Below are 14,160 nucleotides of genomic sequence, written 5' to 3'. Positions count from 1 at the left end.
AGCATTTGCAGGAAAGGTACTGCAGCGTTGTGCTAACAGCATTAGTTATGCTATTTTCAAGGCACTTTTTACAATCTTCTGAAAAAAAAAACACAACCCTTTTGGATTGAAATTTCTCCTTGTCCTCAGTCCAAAAGTGAATAAATTGTTCATATGTATGCGTGCATGCATTCCTATATCTATCCATACTTATAATGAATGATAAAATTCTATTTGTTCACTTTTGAGATATCCAGGTATGGAAGCGTTTTAAAAAAAACCCATGCTTTGACTCTTAATATATATTTGAGACACTTTATGCTCAGAGAAAACAGTTATAAAAAATTTTTAACTGCAGGCTGGAGATGAGCCCAGAACAGCAGAACAAAACAGTCTGAAAACTCTGAAGTTCATATCTGGATGCGCATTCTTACTTGTTCCTTAGGAAACTCGTGCTAACGCATTGGAATGGAAACATGCCGTAGCAGAGTCATCAATAGAGGTTATTTACTCCTGAACAGTCAGACTGACATTTAGGTGAACCTGCTGAAAAACATGCTTTAGAAGGAGATTGAAGTGTCCCCAAGAAACAAGAAGGACAACATACTGAAGACATGAACAAAACTCTGCCGCACATAGAACTGCTAAATCCTAGTCATGCTATGTTAAGTGGAGGATAGCATGCAGGGAGACCATTCATCCAACAGTGTACCCATGTGAGTGACAACCACAGTGTGATTATTAGTTCGTCAGGAGTGCTATTGGAGGAGGCTAGCCAATGCAGTCTTCCAGACCCAGAGGGGAGAGTGCATGGTGGTGAGGTGTGGCCAAAGTCTCCCTACTACAAACCAGTCTAAGAATGTAGAGCAGTGCTAGGAGAATTTGCAGACACCACCTATGGAACAGGTAAAGCAACTTCTACTCCAAACTGCTTTCCTAGCACTTCTGCAGCACCTTACACTTTTATGTCACAGGTACAGTATCTCCACAGGACACTGCTCAGGCCACATCTCCACTTACTGGATGATCGATGCTCTGGCAATTAATCTTCTGGGTTTTGATTTAGCAGGTCTAGTACAGATTTACTACATCGAACACTGAGGGTGCCCCCGTTAGCACGGGTACTCCTCACTGTCACGAGCCATAAGGAAAGTCAACCGTTTGCTGTGGGCCACCCCAATAAATCGATGCCAGGTATGTTGACTCTAGCTACGCAATTCTCGTAGATGGAGTTGTGTATCTTACATCAATTTTCTCGGCCTGTGCAGACCTGGCCTCAGGAAGCGCTCTTCATCATCTCTTTACAATGGCTGCCATTTTACATTTTCTTCCTTTTGAAATATAAACTAGGGATGTCAGGGTATGTCTACACTACCACCCTAGTTCGAACTAGGGTGGTAATGTAGGCAACCGGAGTTGCAAATGAAGCCCGGGATTTGAATTTCCCGGGCTTCATTTGCATCTCGCCGGGCGCCACCATTTTTAAATGTCCGCTAGTGCGGACTCCGTGCCTCGTGAAATGAGGAGTAACGGTAGTTCGGACTAGGAAGCCTAGTCCGAACTACCTAGTCCGTGCCGCGTGTAGCCACATGGCACGGAGTCCACACTAGCGGACATTTAAAAATGGCGGCGCCCGGCGAGATGCAAATGAAGCCCAGGAAATTCAAATCCCGGGCTTCATTTGCAACTCCGGTTGCCTACATTACCACCCTAGTTCGAACTAGGGTGGTAGTGTAGACATACCCTCATTGTGTAGACAATGGCACAATTAATCAATAAGCCTGGGCTTATTGGTTAATCTTGTTGACTATATGCCCTCCCTCCCCTCTTTGCTGCCTCTGTATCAGAAGTAGCAAAGGGGGTGGGGGGAGTGGGAGCCAGTGCCCATGAGTAGCTGGCTTTAAGCAGGCTCCCCATGAGCACCAGCTCCTCCTGTTCCCCCTCCCTGCGCTGCTGCCTCTTATAGAGAGACAGCCGCGTGGAGGGTGACAGGCATAGGCTGGAGCCAATATGTGCAGGGAGCCAGTTTTCAAGCCAGTTCCCCACACGTATCGGCTCCTGTGGACCAGCCTGCCTCACCCCTGCTGCCTCCTATAGAGGCAGAGGAAGGGGAGGCAGAAGCCTTTGTTGGCGGGAGCAGGCTTAAAAGCTGGATTCTCCCAGTACCAGCTTCCCAGTGCCACCTGCTCCCCCACGCTGCTACCTCTATCAGGGGAGAGTGCCACAAAGCAACCTCTGTCTGTGTCAGGCCTGAGCTTCCATGGAGCAGCCTCTGTTTGTAGTGAGCCTGGGCCCGCTGTGGACAGAGACTGTTCCGCAGCAGCAGCCCCTGTCCATGGGGAGCTCAGACCCCTCCCCCACCTCATGGATAGGGGCTGCTGCCATCCTGCGCTGCTGCCTCTGAATCAGAGTCAGCAGCACAGGGTGATAGGGGAGCTCCCCAGGAGCGGGGCAAGAAGCTAACTGGCTATTGGCCCTGCCCCCCATGGACTATCCAATAATCATGTAACCACAGTTACACGACTATTCAATTGCACAATATCTAACATCCCTAATATAAAAAAAGAAAATATCCGTCCACTCTTTCAAAACGGTACAGTCAATTTTTAGTAAGAAACAGCTGTTGTTCAGAGTTCCTCTCGGGTGGTATGATTGGTTTTTGTGTCTGCCCAGAGTAGCTGTACATTCCTCAGCTTGCCCCAGCACCCCCATGGGGTTAGGTGGAAACAGCCATCTTGGAGATGGGACCCTCCCACATTGTAGAACGCTTGTGTTGAGCTGTCTGGCTGGGTTGCTGTTGTTTTAAATGAAGTTCAGATTTAAGAATATCAGGACTCAGAGTTAAGCTCGTTCATTTTGTTAAAACAGGAAGTTCATTCTGTTAGCTACTAAAAATAAATAATATTAAAAAAATGTGAACTCAGCACCAGCGTCTTCAAAATAAATCAGATCAGATTAACTCTTATTGTGCTGGATTAAGGACAGCTGACTACTGAATCTGTTTATCTTAGGTACTTATCTGGTCAGCATTAAGGTATTATCTGTACAGTAGTAGATCAGTGTCTCAAAATCTTTGTGTGTTTGTGCATCCCTAGCTCATACAGCTATTGTGAGGACAATTTTCCCCATTTTACAGATGGGGAACTGAGGCACAGAGAGACCTAGGTACCTGATCCTGTCCTGTTGAAGTAAGGGGGAGCCAGTGGGCGGAGGACCAAGCACTATATGATTTTCCCAGAACCACACAGGAAGTCTGTGGTGGAGCAGGAAGTTGACCCTAAGGCTATGTTTATACTGCAATTAGACAACCACAGCTGGCCCATGACAGGTGACTTGGGCTTACAGGGCTCAGGCCGAGGGGCTGTTTATGGCGTAGATGTTTGGGTTTGGGGTGGAGCCCGGGCTCTAGGACCTTGTGATGTGGGAGGGTCTCAGACCTCAGGCTGCAGTCTGAGCCTGAACTTTTACACTGCAGTTAAAAGGCCCCTTAGCCTGAGTCAGCTTTCAGCTGGCATGTGCCAGCTCTGGGTGTCTAATTGCACTGTAGTCATACCGTAAGTCTTCTAAGACCCCAGCTAGGGAACCAGCTACTGAATCAGTTTTCTTTCGTACCAGATCTTAGAGAAATTTGCTAAATGTTGTGACTCTCTGGTTTGTTCACTTGATTATGAACAACTTTGCTGCTTATGTCCTGAAATGTGTAGAATTGCACTAGATCCCTGATCCTGAAAACACGTATATGCATATAAGTAATTGTCTATATGCGAGTAGCCCAGCTATGTGGACTACTGGCATTGTAAGTGTTCTCTGCATTGAAAATTAGCTTTTAAAAAGAATACTGTAGTTTTATAATGTGGCAGTCTCAGTGTTAGGCCCTTATTTGTACCGATTGCTGGACTGGGATACATCTTTTAAATGCCTGAATTTTGAAAAATGTAATGATCAAAAAACCAAAGAACGTGCATCATAGAATACAAATTGGTTGATTGCTAATTTGAAAGGTTTAGTTTCTGTATAATATTTGTGATATTTCATAGTGTACTAGTAAATGTTTTGTACTATATTTCATGAAAATAATTGTCTTAGAAATTAGAGTGCTTTCTCTAAGAAGTGTGAATTAATGAGTGTGAATTAGAAAGGCCCAGCTATAAATACTTTCTTTTTATTGATTGGTTTTTACTTGTTCCACTTTTCATAAATGTAAACAAAATTCGTGATCTCCATTTCAGTTGTCCATTTTGATAATGTTAAAATATTTCATTCGATCCTTTTAAAAACAAGGATTTATGCAGCCAAAATTCTGAAAATGGCTAATCTTTCTCTGTGAAACAAGCTCCAGAAATACATGATGCGCAAATGGAAATATTTAACATTGCATATTTCAGTATGGTGTGTGTAAAGAGCTACAAGACTGTTGTGTTCCGTTGTTCCTTAATAATGGACCACAACTTGTTTACTAATACTTGAAAGCATGTACACATCAAACATATCTCTTGTATTTCGGCCATAGTGTACCAGCATTATGTAAAGGGCAGATTAACAACACTCCATATTAAGCTATGCTACACTTTACTACTAGGCACTAGATACTTTAAAGCAACCTAACCTACAGTGAGCAAAATTAGAGGATGAGTGTGAAAGGCATTACATTTATTTCCCTATTTATATGCATCACTTAAGAAAAAGGCAATCAGAATAACAAATCTCCCTGGAACTCAGTGCATTATATGTTCAATCATAGTGCATGGTCAAAGATTGTGAGGTGAGCAGCAGCAGCTAGGAAGGTAAATATGCTGTAGCTGCTTCAAGTAAAATGTACCAAGTTACTAGGACAGCTGAGACAGAGCACATTAATTTTTACTGTAGGAGCAATTAATACATGGCCTTTGGCAAATCTGCTACAAAAAAGAATTTGATTGTAGTTGGCTCACTAGAATTTCCTCAAATGAGGTATCTTTAATTCATATAATGTTAGTTCTGTCTTTTTTTTTTGTTATGCTTTATTTCAGTTAAAAAGCCAAGACAAGCAATAGCTCAGTAGCTGGATTTTTCAGGAATACTTTTACAGGCGGGGAATTGGGAAACGCTCTTGTTCGTACTGGGTTGTCTTAGTCAGTAATACTTTGTACTGGTCTTCAGTTATTTTCCCCCTCCTCCGCCAAGTTTGATATATCAGAGAAAATAGCTTACTTTTGAGCTAGCTACAAACATGTCCAGAAATTCTCTCTCTCCTTCTCTTTCTTGCAGCAAAAACTCTTGCTTTATGAACACCCTTTTGCACCATATGAACACCCTTTTGCACCAGTACTCATTTACTGGTGAGTACTAAATCAGCTGTGCATTTTTTGGAACTGCATGTAGCTGGATAACATATTATGTTCCCTGTGTTATAGTTTTGGAGAACTGAAGTATAAACAAGGTTTTAGAGTGTCTTTCTCTTTCCTCACTTCCTGGGCGTATGCCTGTGTTCTGTGATTTATCATCGTCACTGTAGTATAGTTATTACATTGTAAAAATTATGTACAAAGGGGAAATTTTCAAAAGGCACAAAGGGAAAGTGAGTGCTTTTGAAAGTCTTCCCCTGTAAAGTACTGGGAGGCTCGCATCTGATGTGAGTATCATCAGTGTGAAACATCATAGAAGTCTGACCTGGAGGCTTTACAAGAACAAATGGATCTGCAAAACTAGCTCCAAGGACTCTTTCCTAAAAATGGACCCATGCAGGTGTGGTGCTCCTTGGAAGTGAATGGAGCTCTGAAGGCACAAAGCTGAGTGGTTATGGATCCAAATGCAGGACTTGGGCCTTAAAAAATAAATGATCTTTAAATACTCTGTGGCTGAAAAAAGAATATTGGTAAGGAGATTAAATAATGTGGTTTAAATAGTGGAATGCCTGCAGCTCCCATTGACATTAGCAGATGTTGCAACTGGCCAGCAAGCTATTTTCAAAGGAGGCCCAAAATGAAGCTGTCAGAATTTTTTGCACACCTCAGATTGCTGATTTGTTTGAGGGACTTTTTCTCTCACCTTTTGATCACTTTGTTTTCTCAGAATGACATGAATTAGCAAAGGGGTGGGACAAAGGTATGCAACTCCTTGATTTTGAGCTAGGATTGATTGTTGGGGTACTCGTTGGGTAGCCCCAGGAATATGTCATGTGTTAACTACTTGTGTGAAATATTGTCTTTGTTTGGAATGCTGACATCATGACAATGGAAATTACACATTAGGAGAGGAATTGAAATGTGTAAAAACAAACAAACAAATAGAGCATACTTGACTTTCAACTTGTGCTTAAAGAACTCTTAAAACAGGGATGGGCATAAACAGATGTTTGTTTTCCTGAACTGGGGCCACAGACAGTTTGATCTGGAGTACAGCAACTCACACTGAGGCCACTAACAAGATAACAATGATATATTTCTGTTGTATATTGCTTCTTTCTGTCCCCTTGTCTTTGCTTGACAAGGGTGATTGACAGGCTTTGTGATTTTTCTTGGTTTCAGAGCATGTAGTGCTTTTTAAAATGTTCTCTTAATTCTTTTATTAACTTATATTTTAAATTAATTTTTAATGCAGTGATCAATAGTTGCTTCATTTCAAAATTACTGACAGGCATTTATTCCTTACTCCTGCCATGCTCTCATGTTTGCCATGGGTGAAGAATATGATTTATTGAGTTGGTGAAAGTTAAGTTGTAAATTGTAATCATGTTTTTGGTACCTTTCTGCTATAAGCAAATGCTATGTCCCCGTGGGGTTTTCCCACTATGGAAATACTGATTATGCAAAATGTACTTTAGAAATTAGCTACATGAAATGGAGCTCTCTAGAGGATTAGTATTTTGCATTTCCTAGAAGATACTTTTTGTATCTTTTATTTGGGAATATTTTTCTATTTGGGGATATTTCGTTAATTGTGTTTGATATTTCTTGTATAGACTGACAATATACTTGTGAGGCAGGTGTGTAGGCTGGTTAAAGCAGAGGATTAGGAACGATTATTCCTAGGTTCTGATCCCAGTTTTGCTCCTGTTTCTGTGGGATGTTAGACAAGTAGCTTAACCACACTGTGCCTCATTTCAGTTACCTGCAAGATGCCTATAATAATCATATTTACCTCTCAGGTCTGCTGAGAAGCCGTTTGTGCAGCCAAACCCTTAGCTGAAGATTGTAATAATCACTGAAGATTCAAAGCTGATATACTAAAAAGGGTTAATATAGCCTGTATTGTACAGATAAGATTTCATCAAGGATACTGCACTGGAGTAAACTGTGGTGGGGCTAAGTGGAAAAAGAGAGGAAATGTTCTTGGTTTTTAAAATCACAGTGCTAACATTCTTGGTAACTCAGTCAGGCTCAGCTGTCACTTCTGGTTTACATTTTGAAAATGTACGAAATAGCCTATAAAACTGAATTCCTGGTTGGGTTGTGTAACAGAATAGAGCCACTCCAATAACGGACACATCTGCACCGAGAGAATCAACATTTTCTTGGGAACAATTCACTTTCCATGGAAGTCTCAGCAGTGCCAGAGGCATAATTTTGTTTTGTCAATGGAGGCAGAGCCAGTAATTTCCACTCACCTTCCACCTCCCATAGCCTCTCCCTATGCCTTTATTGTCCCCACTCTATGCTTCTGCTGCTCCTGTAGCTGCAGGAGCCACTTGTGGTTATTGGCTAGTGCCTCTGTGCTGGGAGCTGGATGCCTTCTCCCCTTCTTTTGCATGGTTATGGATAGCCAGCGTAGCATAGTACACCGTAGGGAGCATTAGTCTGGGAAACATTTGAAAGTCCAGAGACGTGGCAAAAAAAAGTCAACCACGCTGCTTTTGGTAACAGATAAGGCATTGAAGTGTGTACTGACATTGTTACTTATGTTATATGTGAGATTGCTGTAATGTTTATGCAGTTTTACCTGTTATCTGAAACACTGCCATACATCTGCCCTCGATTTGCTTGCACTGAAAATTCCCTCACTTATATTCTGAAGCATTCATTATCGAGACTTATTCAGTATCTCTTGTTATCAAAATAGTTTGAAGCTTTATTGTCTAGTGTAAATACAGTGTAAAGTCCAGTAGCAAAGGGTCACACGTATGCACAAAATATAGCCCAACACAGAGACTCACATGATATTGGCTATTAGTTGTTGCAACACATTAGTGGTAACAGACAGCTGATTTATGCACAGAAAGATGATGATATCCTTCTGCTCTCTGTTCTACTTTTTAAAAAAAAATCAGTGAGTCAGCTGATTTTACTGGAACGCTTCAAAAGACTGTTCCTGTAAATACGTGACCAGAAATAAAGGAAGTGATGTTGATCAGCTTTGCTTGTTGAAATTATATACAGTCAGCACGTGTTAGCTATCGAGTCCAGCCGTAGTAAAGTACTTCAGCAAGTGGTGGTGTTTTATATGGGTTGTTTTTTTTCACATAAATTTTCATATGTATTGATATTTTTTGGGGTGGGAGGAAATGGTTCAGTGACCAGGCTTTAATCATCTCTTTAATATGTATGTGAGCTGTTCCTCTCTGTTGTCCATTCTATGAAGCATAAGAAATTAAAAAAAACACAAGGGGGCTGTGCCCGCTGCTTGCTGCACTCACTTACCCTCCTCACTCTGGTGGCTTTTGTGGCCAAAGAGTATAATGATGTCAGTGTGTGAGAGCATGATGACATCATTCTGTTGCCCAGCTGGAAAAACTTTTTCATATATAGAGAGCGATAGCAAACCCCTAATTTGTCCCGCTCCCCTCCAAGGGAACATGGATTTCAGCCAGTGCAGCACCCTGGTGCACCACTTTGCCAATTCATTCTCACACTCACACTCACACTCACACTGTCAGTCTCTCTCACAATTTTTAAATACTGATATATGTTTCTCTCTGTTCAAATGTAAGTGAACTCACAGTCTGCTTTATGATCCCTGACATCCCAGCTACTGAGGAATGAAGGAATAATCAGTACTGCTCCTTCAGTGTAGCATCCATTTACCCACACGTAAGTCCTGGTCAGTGATCTCACTCCAGCTATTCTTTAGTCTGAGGAGTAAGAGGGGAGTGGAGCATTGATTCCAGGGATAGGAATGAATTCAGCTGTAAAGAATCAAGAGACATGCTTCCTGAAACCTGTTGGAAATGTGGTGGCTTGTGGGGTATTGCTGTATGTTTCCATTTTTCCATCCTACAAAGCTATATGTTAAAAGATTGACGTTTAGGGATAGAGTCTTACAGGTGCCAGTTAGCCTTGCAAAAAGAGAGAGGCCGAACTGATGTAAATGTAAACATTAATGTTGATAAATTGTATGTAAAGTTGTTGACAACTAGTCAGTGTAACAATTGGAAAGTGCTGGTTAGAGTCCAGTGTAAAAGAAGGGGTTTTGTAAATCTGGTCAGAGCAGAGGATTGGGAGGCACGCTTTCCTTGTGCAGAGGTTTGCCACGTGTCCGGTTTTGAACCGGACAGTCCAGTATTTGAACCTTCTATTTGGGAAACAAATTGAGAAAATATAAATGTCTGGTATTTTCTAAATAAGATGTAATGTAGATTGTGATGTAATATCAAGTGTGTCTGGTATTTTTGTTGAAACCATCTGGCAATCCTCATAGGGATTGGACACTTATATTTTCTCAATTTGTTTCCCGAACAGAAAGCTCAAATACTGGACTGTCCGGTTCAGAACTGGACACCTGGCAACCCTGACCTTACTCATGCATGCCCCTATAATGCTTCGGGACCTTATATGTGACACTTGTCCTCTCTGTATTTCAAGTTTACTCAGCTGTAAAACAGGCAATGGGATCGAAGCCATGCTTCTTTTGTTAGAGGTATTGAGAATAAAAATGAGAGTTTCAACATCTCGGAGGATAAACTAACCTCATGCTTTAATTAAGAAAAATGCTGCTGCAACAGTGCAAGTGAGCACGCTTGTTAGTACAGAACCCTAGCATGCCTGTGTCACAACAGTGCTGCTCTGGGTGCAGTTGATCCCTGCAAGAATGCTCATGGGGAGGAGGGGAGAGTAAACTTTAATGGCGTGTACAGGGTCAAGTGTGATAACGCTGAGCACTGGTGCAGCGTTGCCTTTTTCAACAGAGAGCTCCTTACAAAGGTCAGCTATGTGTAGATATTGCTACGTGAGGTAATTCTCTTCCCTCTGCATCTGAAGGAATGCCTGGCGTGCTGTTTGTCTGTCATTTTGTGTCTTCTAAGTTAAATTCTTGAAAGTTGGGGAAGGCAGCTGGGGTGTGGTGGAAAGAGAAGTTAATGGAGAAGAGCTTGATGCTGAAGATCAGGTGGTTCCCCCTCTTCCCTCTTTGGCAGCCACTGCTTCCTGTAGTATGCTCACTTTCTGGCACAGTTCCTAGTCACAGTTCACACAGGCGAAGAGGTTATCATTCACTGCACATATTCTCTGTAGCGTTGCTAGTTAACACCCTTCAACATGGTTTCCACGTTGAATCACTTACACCTTTGCCTCTCCCTTCTTCCTCACAGATCCCCTCACTGATCCAAGTTCAAATTCGGAGCCTATGATGTTGGCTTGGCTGTAGCTCAGATCTTAGGTTAGCTGGACGGTTGCCTTTTGGTAGCTCTGCCTGAAAGCAGATTTACAGAGTGAGTGTTACCAGTGAGGCCTGCGTAGCCTTAGAGACGTGTGAAGCTTTTTGCAGCGATAGCAGTAATGGTTGTTATTGGCTGTCTTCTGTATCTTATTGAGCAACCTTGATTATGGAAGCCAAACTGCCTCATGCTAGGAATCATGTAAATACAGAAACTTCTCTAGGTGGAAAAAGAAAGGGAATCCTTACCAAGCCCACATTTGGATTCTAAGCCTAATTTGTATTCGGTGTCTTTGTGCTCCCTGTGCACGGATGCAGACTGTGCGTTACCTTTTCTGAATCACTCGCATCATGAGTTAAAAGCAAAACAAAAACAAGGGGGAAAAGTGTGAAAAGAAGCAAACTGAGTATATAAAGAACTTTGGGAAGACTGAAGAGTCGTCAAGTGCTAATGAGTAGATGTGTTGAGAACTCGTGTTCACTTTCATTAATTCAGCACAATTTTTTTTTAAATAAGGATGTCAGTGGGGGGCTAATAAGAAGGTATGTTTATCTCTACCGATACTAAATGGGAGGCTCGCACAGTGATTTGTGGTTGCTGACTGATTCTGCAAAGTAGCAACCAATTAATGGTAGGGGGGATGTCAGAAGCTCGAGACCATAAAAATAGCTAAAAGAACAATTCTGTAAATTGCTAAAGAAAGCAGTTCCTCCAGTGTCAGGGCAGAAAATGGAAGTATCAGCCCACAAAGCCTATAGACAAAATTAAAATAGACAGGAAATGAAAACTAACTACTTTGCTTTTCTTACATACTGACCCCCTTCCTGGTCTACTTCTAGTAGGAAAGAAATCCTTCTACCTTGGGCTTAAAATGCACATGCTTGATTTGGAAAAAGTATGTGATCAGCACATTGAGCCAAATTCTGCTGTCACTTGGGTTGCACAGGTGCTGGCTTGTCATCCTGCTTTATTTTAGACACCCAGTTACTGTCATTATCACCATAAAGCTGCTTTTTTAAGGACATGGACATATGTAAAGAAGGCTAGAACAACTTTTTGTTGTCTCTGACTGTTAGTCTGTTACAACAGATCTGTTGCTTCGCAGAGTTGTGTTAGGCCCAGCAACTGCTCTTCCTGGGCATACCTGCCAACATTTGAAATCTATAAATAAGGAAGTTTGGAGAGAAAAATAGACACACCTTTTAACTCCATTGAAATACTTGGGCTCAGGGAGCTTATTTTGGCAGGCCTGGGAAAATGGAAAAAAATATTTTGCTAAAATACAGGGACTCTCTCTCCCGAATAGGAACAGTGGATGTGTGCGCCTGGGTAGAAAGCCAATTTGCTTAAATTTATGCTGCTCAGACTATCTATGCTGAAAGAAAAAGAAGCAACCAAACTTCATTTTTGCAAGGCAAATCTTTTGCCAGTGTTGTTGTTTACCGATGTCTGCACCGCCCTTGAAAGTTATGTGAACCTGATGAATCAGGATCTTGCATCTAGAAGTACAATGTTTTGCCTTCCACCTTTCCCCCTCTAGGCTGATTTTTAACTTTAGTGTTTCTTTTAAAATCCTCTCTGCAGTTTCTCTCTGCAGGGGTCACATCCGTGAATAGAAAGTTCTCCTCTTCTCCTGCTAAAGTCAGAAGGCGTATAAGAGGGGATCTGAAAGCTACAGCTGAGAATGACCACAGAAACCCATTGCTGTGTTTGGAGCTGTGGTGCTCTGGGCTGCTTAGCAGACTGTGTGGGCTCAGGTGTGACCTTGGGGCTTCCTCTAGCCAAGATAACTATCAGCCTTTTGAGCCAGGCAGAAGCCATGAAGTGATAATTAATGCTGCAATATACGGCATTTAACCCCATGCAGATTTCCATGTGGAAATCCTTGCTGATGGGACCCTGCCAAGTTGGCTGCTAGTCATTTCCAGTGTCCTGCACCAGCCTGCTTACCCCTTCCCAATAATAAAATTTCCCCTCAGCTGTAAGTTGTTTGGGGGGGAAGATTCTTCTGTGGCCTTGCAATAAAGAGGGCCAGATTTCCACTTCTCACCCGTTTGTGAGCCTGGGTCTCTTTACAGGTGGTGTTCTTCTCTGGCTTTTCTAAACAGTATGTGCTTACTGTTTTTAAATACAGTAAGAGGATACTGGGGAAAGATCGCGAGAGTCTGACATGTTTTTTTCTTCTTTTAATTAGTCTAAAGGAAGGCTTGTGTCAGGCAGTGTTTTAATAAAAACAAGCTGCATCTACTACTTGTCACCTTTTTTTAATCTATGCTGCTGACTCATGCATTGTGGTCTACTTGGCTCGCCATTGCAGTCACATTACACTCTGAGTTACCTTTCCTATGACTCATGCTTGCCTTTTTCAGTTGATATATCAGCATAGCCCTATTCCCTCAAAGCCCCCCTCTCCACCCTAAAAACCCCCCAACCTTGCCACCCTAGAAAATCTGTAGTGGCTTTGGCTTCTGTGACAAGTTTATATTGTATGATTGGGGCTGATGAGTTTGCCAGGCTAACAATATAAGCTGTGTTTTCCTCATGTTTCTTTTGCCTTCACATCGTTTTGGTGGCAGTTATTTGGGGCTTTTTGTTGTTGTTTTTTTTTTTTTTTGCCTTGTTGGACTTTTCATATTTTTTTAAAATGTTAGGGTTAAAGTCTGCCCTTGGATAAAAGCATGTAGCCCATTACCGTAGTCCTTGTGGCCCTCTGGGATTCTGGTTTGCCTGTGTTTTGACAGAGAAGACAGGCAGTTTTTTTTATACGCCTATCAGGTTTTCCTTTCTTACTGTGGGTCCTCAGGTCCAGCATTGTCACTTAAATAAAGGTACCTAGTCTACAGGTGGGTTCTCAAATTAGCACTGAAATGCTGATTTCAGGTTAAAATGTAGAATTGAATGTCCTTATTTAGGACTTGGTTCTCTCTAGGGATGTAATAGTGTATTCCAGGGGTTCTCAAACTTTGTGATACCGCAACCCACCTCTAAGTTGCTGCAACACCCCTCTAAGTTGCTTGTGACCCCCCGGGGGTCGGGACCCACAGTTTGAAAAACGCGGGTGTAGTCAATGAACTGATAAGCAAAAGGTTATAGGTTATTGCTATAGACTACACGCATGTCCCTCCCTCCTCCCTTGCCAGTCAATTTTTTAGCAGGCTACCCAGCAGCCCAGCTCAGTTCTGGCTCATGCAAGGTCTGGGACTTACCCCTGCTGTGGCTCTGCATTTAGAATGTATTAGGAGCCGGGCGGGCAGGCAGCCCGGCTCAGTTCCAGCTTGTGCCAGGTCTGGGAGCTCAGACCCACCCTAGACAGGGGCTGCTGCCACCCTGCACTGCTGCCTCTTTATTAGAGGCAGCAGCACAGGATGACTGTCTGCCGGTCTGCGAGAGGAGCTGGTTTTTAAACTGGCTCCCCTTGCGGACCAGCTTCCACCTGCCATCATATGCTGCTGCCTCTGATACAGAAGCAGCGGTGTGGAGTCCCAGTGTAGAGTTACACTGGTTCCCAGCCCCACCCCTGGGGACTAAAGAATAGTTGACTAACCTGTCATGAGGTTATTCGACTGTTCAGTTAACTGATATTTAACATCCCTTGTTCTCTCCTGATTTGGCAG

The 14,160-nt window shown here is 42.5% G+C and overlaps 1 protein-coding gene across 20 annotated transcripts in view; it reads left to right on the top strand.

Annotated features, from left to right (window-relative positions):
* ATXN1 (ataxin 1) overlaps window positions 1-14,160 on the top strand; it is a 291,336-nt gene that overhangs the window by 33,771 nt on the left and 243,405 nt on the right. For 2 of the 20 annotated variants that reach the window (XM_075921212.2, XM_075921215.2), the window contains one exon: window positions 5,227-5,297. The exons of the other annotated variants lie outside the window; for them this stretch is intronic. The gene's annotated coding sequence lies outside the window, so the exon portion shown is untranslated. The remainder of the gene's footprint in view (window positions 1-5,226; window positions 5,298-14,160) is intronic. 20 annotated transcript variants of the gene reach the window in all.

Source organism: Pelodiscus sinensis, chromosome 2, assembly GCF_052426305.1.
Source record: "Pelodiscus sinensis isolate ZL-2025 chromosome 2, ASM5242630v1, whole genome shotgun sequence".
Lineage (NCBI taxonomy): Eukaryota > Metazoa > Chordata > Testudines > Trionychidae > Pelodiscus > Pelodiscus sinensis.
The sequence above is the reverse complement of the archived record's forward strand: the minus strand, read 5'-3'. Positions and strand labels throughout refer to the sequence as shown.